Consider the following 13,021-nt stretch of genomic DNA (forward strand, 5'->3'; position numbering starts at 1 on the left):
GCTGGGCAAGTTGCTGGCTCACGTTCAGCCAAGCATCAACCAATACACTCAGGTCTGTTTCCTCTACACAGTCTCCTAGCCACTCTGCCCCTGGCCTGTAGCATTGCCTGGGGTTATTGTGCCAAAGTGCAGGACCTGGCACTTGGTCTTGTTGAACCTCATCCCATTGGCTTCAGCCCAGTGATCCAGCCTATCCAAATCAACAAGTTAATTGACTATGTGCTGAGGGAGTTGGAAGAGGTGATTGCAGAATAGCTCTTCTTTGTCTTTGAAGGTCTTGATGAACAAGAGAGGTGCCTGAAGATTGGAGGATAAATTACAGGCCAATCTGTCTCACCTTAGTCCCTGGAAAGGTGATGGAACAGCTTGTTCTAGATGCCATCTCTAAGCACTTAGAAGAGAGGAGTTACATATAGTCAGCATGGATTCACCAAGGAAAAATCATGCTCAACCAACCTTGCAGCCTTCTCTGATTATATCACCAGCCCGGTTGATGGGGGTAGAGCAGTGGTTGTCATCTACCTTGGTAACTCCTAATACTCCCTAAGAAAAATTTCAAAGAGGAGACATGATTAGATGCCTGGTTCTATTTTCATGTCTGTAAAAGTTAACGGATGAAGGATGGAAGAGCAGAAAGGGAGGAAATAGACTCTATCTTCTAACAAATATGCAGACCTTTGTTTCAAAAGAATTCAATATTTCTTTATGTTTATAACCATTCTTCAGGGAAGACTGTATCTCTGCTCATCTTTCCAACATATTTTTTCCTGGAAAAGTTATTTCAGCTTGCTGTTATTGGCTGTACTCCCACTCCTTTCCTCTCAGATATTTAGTGGTGCTGGGGTCTTTCAGTGATTCATACATAGATTTTTGTGGCTGCTACAGGTAACAGAGTTCAATATAATTAGCTTACATATTAGATACCAGTGATACACAGTGTGTCATTTCTCTAGTTTCCTTGTCTCCTAAAATCCCCACAGCTCCAGCAAAGACTAGTAACAGTAGACTATGTGATACAAATGCATACATATTTTACAGCCTCATATGGAGCAAAGAAACTTGGGCTTCAGTTACATAATGAAACATTCTGAAAACTTCACTTTGTTTCTTACTGTAATTAAACTGGCTTGAGCCAGGCCAAAAGCAGACATTTACAGTGTTACAGTACTGTAACAATGGAACTGCCCAAGAGGGAAGAATATTGACTCCTGTTTTTCCTCTGCTATTTCTCAGAATCCTCAATAATGGGTAAAACTTGCTAAGAACAGAGAAGTATCCATTTTTTGCCAGTTAATCATAGCGATGCTTTTTGAGACCTGCCATACTCCTTTGCAGTGATACGGAGGGAGTAGGGATATCTCACAGGGGAGGAGGCATTTAATATATTAGATACAAATAGTGATCCGAAAGTAGACAGTGTTTTGGCTCTGCTTCATTCCTACAATTTAAGAGCATAGCAGAACCACCTTGGAAGGGAAAACAAATTTTAGTCTCTCAGAACCACATGCCAGTCATGACTAGAATGGGTCTTAGATTAAATTGTTCAACAGTTGCTTCTGTACATAGGCTCCACATTTTATAAGCTTTCCTGTATTTCACAATTTATGCCAGTTTAAACTTTACCTTACCGTGTACTGTGTTGAAAACTGAAATAAAAAATTAAATTCTACTTATCATGAGTTGAGGATTAGTTACAAATTTGTAATCATGAAAGCTCTATGTTCACTAAACTTTTAAAATATGGATTTAGGGTAAATAACAGCTGCCAGCTGAAACAACATGTGTGTATAATCAGAAATTGGACAAAGGAATAGGTACCTTCAATATCATGTCAAAATGTGTTAAACATATAAGTGTAGGATAATCACATTCAAAATTGCTACTTATCTGCTTAGAAATCTTCCGAAGACTTAAAAGTGGAGGCATGTATCCTATCTCAGCATAAATTTGATACAATTTACTTTCTAGATAGGTTCCATTGTCCTTTTTTTTCTGTAGCTCTACTCAGGAAATTTAATTGAGACAGAAAAGCATAGTTTAATGCTCCTGGCATAATAATGACATATCTTGCAAAATTTAACATTTTGAGGGAGAAGATTTCAAATCACCTAGAATGCAAGGATGCCTCCTGGAGATGTGTCAGATACAGAAGTACTAAAATAGGAATAATGACTTGAATTTGTTGATCTCTTTCCAGAGCATGGTGAAATGTCACAGATTACCCTAAGCGAATGAAGTCGAGAATTTCTGGAAAGTCTAGACAATAGATTTCTGAATGTACTTGCATGCACTTTTTAAATATTTTATTTTTGTAGGGACAGAGAACAGATGTTAGTTTCTAGAATCGTTAATAGAGAATGGCTCATTCAATAGCCACAAGCATTTATTCCTACATATACAAATTTTTCTGTTGTCAAAGCTGTTGACAAAATACTTTTGATGTTCAAAACCAGAAGTTCTGTGGGGAAGAACGCTCTGTAGAACCACAAATAATGTATTGTAATAATTTACAAAAAAGCAACAGAAACATCAAAGCACATCCCAACAATATTACTAAATATTTCACCAACAGGTATGTCTAGAAAATGCACATTTAAAGTTGAGCCAAAACAGGAAATGGTCAGATACTCGAAAAAAACTTTCAGAAATATTGTTCTCCATCCTTTTTTTTTTTTTTTTTCCTTTCTTCACTTCTGTATTTTCCATTTCTTGTGTATAGCTTAACAATATTTTGGGCATTTTTACTATAAACTCTACCCCGGTAGCATTTCTAAAATCTTTACCCCAGTAACATTTCTCTAAAAATTGTCAGCAATAAATACTTAGATTAGAGACAGACAACTTGGGAACTGTCCATCTCCTTTTGTATTGCTTAAGACTAGTAATTAAAGTTTGGAAAATATGACAGTGAAGACAGTATATAAACAACCATATTCAGTTGCCTTTCAGTGGATTTTTCCTCCATCTATTCATTTATCCTTGACTCAATGTGTCCTCATATATCTTTGAAGTATTCTGTGTCAGTGAATTCATAATTTAATTAAGAATTATTAAAAACAATTCTACCCTTGACAGAGACTTTCGCTTTCTACTCTATTCTTTTTCTAACTATTTCTCTCTTTTATCTTTTTGACAGCTGAGCATTGATCAAAGAACTATTTCACTAAGTTAACTGTAAATCTGATCACTGTATGTATGAATGCTAGCAAGTCCATCATTGTTGTTCATGGTGCCCTTAAGTTGTTCAAAGTTGAGCACTTTGCCCTTGATATTTTTAGGGTTAAATAGTGGATCTATCTCTGCCATTGGCTATAAGTTTTACACGGCTGATTAATCGAAAGGACTACATATCATTCTCTCTCCTTTTTCTTGTAAAAGTTCAAGTCTGGCTGTAAAGTTCTTAGAATCATAGAATCATAGAATGGCCTGAGTTGAAAAGAACCACAATGATCATCTATTTTCAACCCCCCTGCTACGTGCAGGATTGCCAGCCACTAGACCAGTCTTCACAGAGTTACATCCAGCCTGGCCTTCAGGGATGGAGCATTCACAACCTCCTTGGGCAACCTGTTCCAGTGTGTCACCACCCTCTGTGTGAAAATTTTTCTCCTAATATCTAGCCTAAACCTCCCGTCTCAGTTTAAAACCATTCCCCCTTATCCTATCACTATTCACCCTTCCTTCTTTCCCTTTTCCCATTTACTTTTTAGTGAAGCTCAAGGCCAACTTCCATTTATTTTAGTTTGTAGGCATTTTTTCTCTCTTTTTGTTTAGCATTTCACAATTTTTTGCATAGTATCTGGCACATTCCATGCCTGGAATGTGTAGATCTAGACATATGAGACTTTGAGTGGGTAGTAACAGAGGAACTCTAGGAGGATTTCCTTGAGCCACAGACTAAATCTGTGGGTGTTTTATCATAAGTAGCTAACTAACAGACAAAGCAAAATGGTGAGATCTTCTGTCTTTCCCATGTATTCTCAAGATTTTTCTATCTTGTCTGCACGTTATAGTCTCAAAAGATACCCAAAAATACTCAAAAGCAAATCCCAGTAACCCAGAAAGTTTGAAGAGCTGGGAAAAAAAAACAGAGGGAATAAGATAATTTGTTAGAATGCCTCTAGTATCCATTTAATGTTTTATATGTACTTTTCAGGTCACTTTAACTAACAGAGGCAAAGCAATAAATGTTAAAAATCTAATTTAGTTTTACTAGAGAGCAACTGAATGCGATAAAAATTCTTAAAATAGTTATAGGCTGAAGGCCATAAAAATGCTCCTATTAAATATTTGAAATCAGATTTGAGCATACTATACTTCTTAGAGACCAAGATTTGGGGTAAATTTTATGGAACAGTAGCAACAGCAAACCACAATTCATTAAGTTTGTAAAATATGCTTTATCAAGACTATATGGAGTTTATATAATTCTCCAAGCCTGTCTTTGGACTGAAAAGAAGTTAAGAAGTAGCTTATAATAAGACTGACTTATTCAGATCCAGAACTATGTTGCTTAAAGAGCTCTAGAACCTAAAATAAGTACTAATTAAATGTAAATGCATTCAATGTTCGGTAACACTTCTCACATGAAATTTTCTGGTGTCACTGTATGGATTCCATTGGAAGCAGTTCTCAGTGAGGAATGTTACTTTTTATTGAAGTTATTTACCCACAAGTTGTGTAATCAAAAGTACATATCAACATAAATTTTTCCTACACTGCTTGTCCACTGCCAAATGCCACTAGAGGTCTACATTTTCCAAACATCTGCATAGCTTTTAGTCTCTGTATGATTTTATCCACAGAAATGAGTACATGGAAAGAAGAATGTTTCATTCCTGGATTTCTTCTCAAGAATCTGAAATTCTATCTTGATGCATTTTCAAATAACACAACCTATGTATTTTCAGAGCAACCCAGGTGTTCATATCAGTGAAATTTTGTTTCCATTAATTACCTTTTCCAGGATTCTTGGGCTCAGTAGTTCAAAAATATCCAGATACTCAATTTCATTTCTGAGCAACAATTTCAAAACTAACATTCCAAATATCTTTCAGAATGTAAGTTTTAGAAACTCAGTTCTGTTTTTATATTCAGTACAAATACCTAAGAGGGCCAATACTTCTGCCATACCTAAGAGAGGCAATATTACTGCCATAAGAGAAAGTTTGAACGATTATTTCATACAGAGGCTGCTCATTTAGTGGTGGAATTGGTTATCAATAGAAGATATTTCATCAGGTTGATTGGGGTATAACATGAATTATGCATAACACAGATATAATCACTATTCTGAAATGCATCTAGAATTTTGAATCTTGTTTTGAATTACACAAGGAAAGTAGCAAATACAAGTCAAAACTTCTTGATTCAGTATAATTGTTGCATGTTAAGAAGATAAAATAGTTTCAACATTTTCCTTCCATTCTATTAAGACACAGATCTCATATGTGGGCAGATATAGATAATTAACTAAACATATACACATCCCACAAGCCTCTGAATCACCTAATCACATATCTTTTCTCAGATAAATATTCCTTTCCTTCTTTTTTCTTTTTTCTTTTTTCTTTTTTCTTTTTTCTTTTTTCTTTTTTCTTTTTTCTTTTTTCTTTTTTCTTTTTTCTTTTTTCTTCACAGATTTTAAACTGTGCTGTTTGTATGCCTGCTTCTAGACCGAGTAAAATTCTGTTGTTTATGATTATTATTTACTTAGTTCCTAATGTCTCTTCTTAATAAAATTAAAACAAAAAGAAAACTTTCTTGTTGATACATCTGAATCATAGTGATAGCATACTCTATCCCATGGCCTATTGACTTAAAAGAGTATTGGTTGAAAGCACTCATTAAAGGGAATTCTCATTCACCTGCTCTGGTATATACAGAATTTTTTTTCCAAAAAATAGATTCTTACACTTTCCTGCCAGGGCAATTCCATAGGTACAAGATGAAGAATATCAAAGAGGAAAAAATTCTTTCTGCAAATAAGTTCACTATCACTTATTACTCAATTAACTGAAGTTTTTTTCTTTCCACATTAATCATCTTGATACATAATAGATTCCACATACTTTGCTACTTTTTGATCTCTTTCATGTAAGTTTGTACATATTTACATCGAAATTTCACTTATGTGATTCCTCCCACAAATTTTATATCATGACTCATAAATTTTAATCAAAATTCTTCATATGAATATTCCTGGATATATTTTGCTTCAGTGTATAGCACCTGTAATCACTTGAAACATCATTTTTCTTATTTTCAAGGAGTACAAGGAAATCTCTCTATATACTTGCATTTAGGCATACTCAGAACAATTGAAAAAGGGATTGTCATCAGATTCATTTTACCAGAGTTGCTAAACACTACCAGTTTTGAATCAGGGAAATTTCTGAATCTTTTAAAGTATTATATGAACAGTAAGATATATTTAACAGATTTATCACACAGAATCATACAGAATGGCCAGGGTTGAAAGGGACCACAACGATCATGAATCTCCAACCCCCCTGCCACATGCAAGGCCACCAACCTCCCCATTTATAACTAGACCAGGCTGCCCAGGGGCCCATCCAATCTGGCTTTGAACACCTCTAGGGATGAGGCATCCACAAGCTCTCTGGGCAGCCTGTTCCAGCACCTCACTACTCTCTCTGTAAAGAACTTCCCCCTGACATCCAACCTAAATCTTCCTCCCCTGAACTTAAAAACATTTCTCCTTGTCCTGCTGTTATCTACCCTTTCAAAGAGTTAATTACCTTGCTGTTTATAGGCTCCCTTTAGGTACTGATAGGCTACAATTAGGTTACCTAGCAGCCTTCTTTTCTCCAGACTGAACAAGCCCAGCTCCCTCAGCCTGTCCTCATAGGGGAGTGCTCCGGTCCCCTGATCATCTTTGTGGCTCTCCTCTGGACCCTCTCCAACAGCTCCCTGTCTTTCATATACTGGGGGATCCATACCTGTACACAGTACTCCAGATGGGTCCTCACAAGAGCAGAGTAGAGGGGGACAATCATGTCCCTGCCTCTGCTGGCCACACCTCTTCTGATGGAGCCCAGGTACCATTTGCTTTCAGAGCTGCAAGGGCACACTGCTGGCTTATGTTAAGCTGTTCATCTATCAAGACCCCCAGGTTCTTTTCTGCAGGATTGCTCTCAAGGACCGCTCCTTCCAGTCTGTATGGATGCCTGGAATTCCTCTGGTCCAAATGCAAAACCTTGCACTTTGCTGTCTTATTATCGTATATATCATATATGATCATGTTTGATTAATTAATTAATTAATTAATATTATATCTTCTCCCTTTTTTTGTTCTCACTTGTTTTTGGTTTTATGATTATTAGTGTAGTAGCTGGAAGAGTGTGCATCAAACATGTTTTAACTACACATGATAGTATGCATTTTTCTTCAGTATGTCACACATAGACATAAGAAGTAGAATTAATATGCACTTGTCCTCTCACCTCTGCTTATGCTATCCTATTAACACTATGGGTAAGGAATTAAACATGTTTTCAACGAAAAATAGATTTTTTTTAAAGTAGAGCTCTCCTTTCCAACTTTGTAATCTGTGAAGCCTTCTAATACTCTCTCCATGATTGTCATGCAAACAGAGTGAAAGCATCCAAATGCGTAGCTCCATAATAAAATGAATAAGCAGAGCAATATTTTGGTGCTTGTGTCTGTATATTGTTACCAAGACTATGTTTATTTACTGATTTATTTTTAAAGCATGCATTCTCCACTGCTGTCCCGTTTTCATGGTGATTCCACTCTCATTGAGGTCTAAGGGTCCTTTAGAATAAGCTTAGCCTGTACCTCCTTGCTCTGTTTTAAGGTTTAAGCCTTCCTTAATGCTTTCAGTTGCCAGGAAGTGGCATAAAATTAAATTTTTTCTCCTGGATATAATTTCCTTTGGCTGGACAGTCTTGTAAGATTTGTATTCATACATTTTGTTTTTCTTCGTCTTTCAGTGTGTCCCTTCTGATTTTGAAGTTCCATCTCATTTTCTGCCCACAGCAGTACAATTCTATCCATAAGCTGGAAGAGTGTGCATAACATAAATCAGACTGCTTTGGATCTTCCTTTTTCTTTCTTTTTTTTCTTTTTTTTTCGTGCACTTTTTCCTGAGTAAAGGGATTCTGTACCTAAAGCAATCTCTCACATAGTTCCAATTCACTGGTTGAGTGTTCTCTGTTGAATCCTTTAATTGTTATGTTGAGATTTACTTGAAGAGTTCACAATAGAAAGAAAGCATGAGTTCTCTCTCTCCAAGTATATCATTACTCTGTTTAGATTTCTTTTCTTTCTGAGCTTTGGACCTTCTGAATCAAAGAGAAATGTCAGCGTTAAGGCTCAGTGGTAACATAAGCACATGTACAGAATTTAAACACTCAGAAGCCGTGTTTTCTGACTAGTCAGATGCTCTACATCTCTTAGCTTTTAGTGACACAAAAAATGAACTTTTGGAAAACTTCAGGAATTAAGTTTTTATTCAATTTCATGAAGTGTTTATTTAATTTTTTTTCTCTGTCTGCATCAGAAACCTTTTAGTAGTTTTGAAATATAGAAATAGACATGGAAAACATTCTGTATATTTTAATTGCTTCCCATTCCATAAGCACATACACAAAAGAATTTGAAGATATCTTGAATGTTGTACAATACAGTACAAGTTATGTCCACAATATTTCATCACAGTTATCAATTTATGAATCTCAACTTTGCTCAAAATATATTAATATCTTACTTTTATCTCCTAAAAGAAAATAAAATCTTCTATCAAAATTATAGAAATTATCTAGACAAGAGATGGAAAACTGTTATGACAACAGACTGCACTGATTTCCTATATTTTGATATGAGATGATTGCTACATTTCTACTCTCAATCTCAGATAATAATTAAAAAAAAAAAAAAAAAAAAAAAAACAGACAAAAAAAATGAAAAAAAAGCAACACAGAGAAAATTTTTATTTGTGTTCTACTTAATGGAAAGTAAAACATGCAGAACCAAAAGAGTAACATTTCATAAAACAAAGACCCTAAACTCCAATATTTTTCCAAAAAATTTGTTTTTCCCCAGGCAACCAAGCAACCCTGGCAGGCTAGTAGATCTTTCTCACCAATTAATCTAGAATGTTAAGAACTATTGTAGTTCTCTTTCCCCAGCTAACAATGACCTACTTTAAGCTACAGATTTTTGTTAGGAAAGAACCCATTAAAAGAAAAAAATTCCCTCCAGGCCATCTGTTGTTTATTTTTGCTATTAGCAGCAAACTGTTCTCTTGGAGAAAAAGGGTCAGTTAGTTCCACAGGAAATAGGAACATTCTGCCCTTTCATTTTTGACTTGGTAAATAGTAGCAGGTATTACTTTTCTCTCATAATGTTTAAACAGGTAGAAGCGGGTAATGCGATAATGTAATCTTTATAACTATTGTTATTTGAAGTCACTATCCAAGTGGCTGAGTATGGATGTAAGAAATCCTTGCCATTTAGTGTTGCAAATGGTGTAATGTCCTGACAACTTGATTCCAATTTCTCTTCTGTTCTTTTCATATATCTGTAAGATTCTTACAAGTTAATGGCAAGATAAATATTACCAAACAAACATTTTTAACATTTACATTTTTATTTTAGCTTAGTTTTATTTTGCTTAATTAGGAATTTCATAAGATGAAATTACCACAAATAATTTTACATCAAAATGAGCCATTTCAGCGCTTTTGTGGTTTTCAAATACTCCCAGCTATTAATCAGTTATACAGAAAAAAGTGGGGAGGAATTTTACCCATGCATTTTCTTTAGCACTGAGAAGAGGGGAAGAAATAGAAATACACAGAAAGTATGTGTGATGATAACACACACTGCAGGTATGAAGTGATTTACTTCTTAACTTATACAACCATATCTTGCAACAGCTAAAGTTAAGGAAGGTCAAAGCAGTGGGTGGTAGTTGAAGAGAAGAGTGGTGAATCATACAATTGTAGTGAATGAAATGCTGAGCTCTTAATGAGACACATAAACAATTAGTAACACAACCAATAAGTTTTTTTTTCCTCTTTAGCTTTTTTAAATTAGAGGTGCGTGATGAGCAGCAAATTATTTTTTTCACTTATTGTCACACTACATAGTAAATTATAATATTACTCAATCTGTTCAGAAGCTACAGATTAGTAACAAATCTGGAGGCAGTGAAAAAACATAGGCCAGGACCGCATTTTTTCTTTGGATTTCTCTTCACAGTGGTGTTGATTTACTTTAAATTAACTTTGTTAAAAGTAACACCAAATTTGTCTCATGTTTAATCCAAGCGAAACAGTGCATAAAAAGGACACAATTCCTCAGAAATACAATTTATAAGTATGACAAAAATCACTTGCATATCTACTGGTTTCAATAAGCACTCTATGGCTTAGATGTTTGTATGTATAAATATTGGGATATTTGGAGATCTTGGTTTCTAAATGATAATGGAAGTCATTCTATGCTGGTACCGATTACACAGAATACTGAAGCTTGTAAGGAACAGGCATTATTTTTAAGGAATTATAGAATCATTTTTTAGTTAAGCTTTGGTATTTTATTATCTATTTTAACACTAACAGCAACTGATATGTTCTGTCAGAATAGCATTTGAATAATCATTTCTATACACTGAATTTCTGTTCCAGTAAGCACTTGCTTCTGACTATTTTTATCATATTTTGCTTCTGCAGGATAAGCTGGAACCATTAATGTGACAGTTTCAGATGATTATACTATACTGGATGCCAGTAAAATTTATTTAAGCTAGTTTATTGCATCTGTTCCATAACATATGCTTCAAAATGTTTATCATAGTGCAGTAGGTATTGCAGATCGGTGATTTTTGTCTAAATTTCCCCAGTTTAACCTCAAATAGTAAAGAAAAATCACATAGATTCCAGTGGGTCATAAGCCTTTCCTATGGACTTGGATATGAAACAATTCATAGTCTATGTTAAAATTAGTAGATTTGAAATAAAGTAATACAATTTTACATAAGATTTGACATGTAAATCAAACAGAGGAAAGCCTTTCTGTAGGAACACACACTATCACTAACCTGATTTCATCAGGGCACTACTGCTCCTTATGTCCAATTGTGAAAAAATAATTATAAAAAATTATTTCACACGATTTGAATGTTAAGTTTTGCAAAGAGACAGCATAATTTTGTAGAAAATGCACCAATCACAAATTTACATGTTTTCTTTTAACTTCCACAAATCTATTGCATTCTCAGGGTACATTCTACCACAATATGAATCCACTACTGTCATAGCTGGGAGGAAAAACTCTCCTGGCTTACACTGCTGTTTAGTGTTTCATACTCTTTGAATGAAATCTTTCCCCATTGGAATGAGATTTGTTTGCAATGATTTCACTAGGACCAGGCTGACAGCAATGCTGTGGGTGAAGGTTTACAATCTATTTATAAAGTGGCATGGTAATTCTTTCATTATTATCATGAAACCATTCTTTATTCATGCTATCATTCTGTTTGCTTTGACTACCGCTGCATTTTAAGCATAGCTTTTCACTGAGGTCTCCCTAATGGCACTCATGTCTCTCTTGTTTTTTCCACTTGAGTTAATATACAGCCGCCCAATGAGTATATGTAAATCAAAGGGAAATATCAAAGTAAGGAAAAACAGAGGAAGACACTGTAATCAAGAGGGCAAAAAATATTTCTGATTTTTCCTGAGTAATAACACTGGAAAGAACACAAAACAATATATAAATATTCCACTGAGAAAAATAGATGCAAATATTTTCTTCTTTTTGTCCAGTTTTGGATGATATTACATTACAAGAAAACTAAAGAGCAAAATAGTTCAATTGTGATAATGCTTCTTTTTTTCCTCACTATCCTACATGTATATTTTCTAGGTACTTTTAATCATAGCTTAAAAATCCTCAGAATATTTTGACTTTTTGTGAAAATAACAAAAAATCTTTAACAGATCAGATTCAGTGGGATGAGAAAGCTGGTTTTGATTTAGTGAAAAAATAATATTTTTCCTATAACCAGAAGAGTCAAAGTCAGTGAAGTCACAAGACTAGAAGATGCTATCTACAAGGTGAAACAAGTAGTGTCAACTATGCTTCACTCTGGTATTTCTTTTATTAGGTGTTCATCTTTGATTCCATCAGCTTACCTGACGGAGTGCAAAATAAAGGTTTTGAATTAGAGGTAATTTTGAATTACAGCTATAAGTATTAGGGGCAAATGTACAATAAAAAAATAATTGAGCACTGTTTCAAAATTCCTTCTATTACTGCTCTTTTTTCTACACAGCTGGTAAACAGAGCTTTGAAATGGACAGTTGTAGTAGTTGCACTAACTTTATGATTACATTTCTGCAATCAGTTTTGACATAAAAATCAAATTCCATTCAATCATTTGTATTCAGTACAATTTGAATCATGTAGTGTGAATATGTGTAACCCATTTTGTTCTCTAAACACTGGAATAAGTGAGATTAAGTGACAACTGTACCATACTGCTCCAATGTTTTCCACAGGAGATGAGAAAATTTATATTAAACTTCCATCTTCCTGAAACTCTACTACGGTCATGGTAAGTATCATATAAACAGCTCAGATACAATTCCAAACTGTTACATTACTTTTGGAAGCATCTTGAGACAATTTTTTTCATGAGTACTAACAGAATAGCTACCTACTGCTTCAATTTTGTTTAATTTCACCCTTGTAGTGTGCAGACATTCCAGTCTTTGTCTAGATCTTCAAAGTCATGCATTTTCCTTCTGAATGGATTGCAAAATTTCTGATATTACTATTATTAATCTCAGAAGAGATTATAAAAAAAACATAATAACTGTGCTTCCACTGTAAGAATCTTAATATTGCATCTTTTTCTCATATTAGCATTCAAGTTGAAGTGAGTGAACATGCAGTTAAATAAATGTCACTTTTATCCCTCTAGAGACATTTCAACTTGCTGGAAATCCGTGTTGGCTTCTTTTTATAA

Source organism: Tympanuchus pallidicinctus, unplaced genomic scaffold (assembly GCF_026119805.1).
Source record: "Tympanuchus pallidicinctus isolate F22 unplaced genomic scaffold, pur_lepc_1.0 scaffold2, whole genome shotgun sequence".
In the NCBI taxonomy this organism is placed as follows: domain Eukaryota; kingdom Metazoa; phylum Chordata; class Aves; order Galliformes; family Phasianidae; genus Tympanuchus; species Tympanuchus pallidicinctus.